Here is a 1,498-nt window from a genome sequence, read left to right on the forward strand (position 1 = left end):
TCTTCACACGTTGGAATTCCCTTTCGTACTCTGTGACCCTTCAAAGGTACCCTTTGAAAGCCTGACTCACCTACAGAGTTTTGCGAGAGGGTGCTATGAAGGGCAGTGAGGGACAGGGTCACGAGGGGAGGTGAGTCCTGACCATATCCCCGCTTCGCCCCTCTGAGGACACTCTGGTTAGAGGAAGCAGTGGGGTTATACCCAGGAAGACTGCACCTTAATGCAGATCAGCAGCTCAGGCCACGCCCAGCTATGGTCCACGATGGCACATCAAGCCACACAGCCCTTGGAGGATAACAAGGAGGGACCAAGGGAGGCTCCCTCTTTCTCAAATGCACCTGAGCAGCACTGCCCAATAGAAACATACTGTGTGCCACAAATGCAAGCCACAGATGGCATTTAACATTTCTTGTTAACATATAAAGTAAAAACAGGTGAAAATAATTGTTTCATTTATCAAAATTATTATTTCAACATGTAATCGATATAAAAATTATTAATGAGATCTTTCCCTTTTTTCTTCTAAGTCTTTGAAACCCCATGTGTATTTTACACTTAGAGCACATTTCAATCCCGCCTAGCCACAGTTCAAATGCTCACTAGCCACGTGAAGTTCATGGCTACAGTACTGGATGTCACTGGCCTAAGGGAAGGTGGCCCCGACAGAGAACAGTCCCTTAGACAATAACACCTCACTCACTATGTTTCATGTAGCAGCTGAACTAGGGCTCTCAATAGCAATCAGAGACCGAGGCAAGCAGGAGTGAACCATGGCAGAGGAATAAGGAATGAGCCGGAAGCCAGCCCTCCTCTAAGAGAGAGTTGTGTGTAGGCAGCCCCATTGTCTGGGCCACATCTGCTGTGTCAAAAGCCAATTTGGATTCTTACTTTCTATTGTGTCAGGAACAAGTTGTACTTCCTGGTCTCTTTATTTCCCCCTATTATTCCCTCTATAAATTTCTCTTTTAAAATAAGAAAAAAAAAAAAAAAAAAAAAAAACCTGGCTCATTCTACTTTTGTGCTGTGTGCCATAAAGTCCCCTGTCTCTGCTCTCGGGATCTTATGTGCTCTGCCAGCATCCATTGAACTGTGGCAGGCTAGCTTGTTAGGAAGGGTAAAATTCCAGACCTGCTACAGTCCTTGACATTATCATCCCATCCTGCAATGTCTAACCAAGGTCTAACTCCTCCAATGTGACTTTACTAACCTCTCAGGGCTCTTAACACTTCTTGTTTCTACTCAGCCTTTAGCATTTACCGTAGAGAGAATATTTTGTTGTAATTTTGCGTGTGTCCCTAATTTAACATCTCCAACTCCCCTGCCACACACACACACACACACACACACACACACACACTGCTCTATGCACAATATTCCTTTAAATGTTTGCTTATTAACTCATTGATTTTTGTCCCATAAATGTGAAACATCAGAAAGCTTTGGCACCATGTGATGATGGTGCGTGTCCTCCCCTCCTCCCTCATATACTCTCTTTCCC

Source organism: Lipotes vexillifer, unplaced genomic scaffold (genome assembly GCF_000442215.2).
Source record: "Lipotes vexillifer unplaced genomic scaffold, Lipotes_vexillifer_v1.1 scaffold586, whole genome shotgun sequence".
In the NCBI taxonomy this organism is placed as follows: Eukaryota; Metazoa; Chordata; class Mammalia; order Artiodactyla; family Lipotidae; genus Lipotes; species Lipotes vexillifer.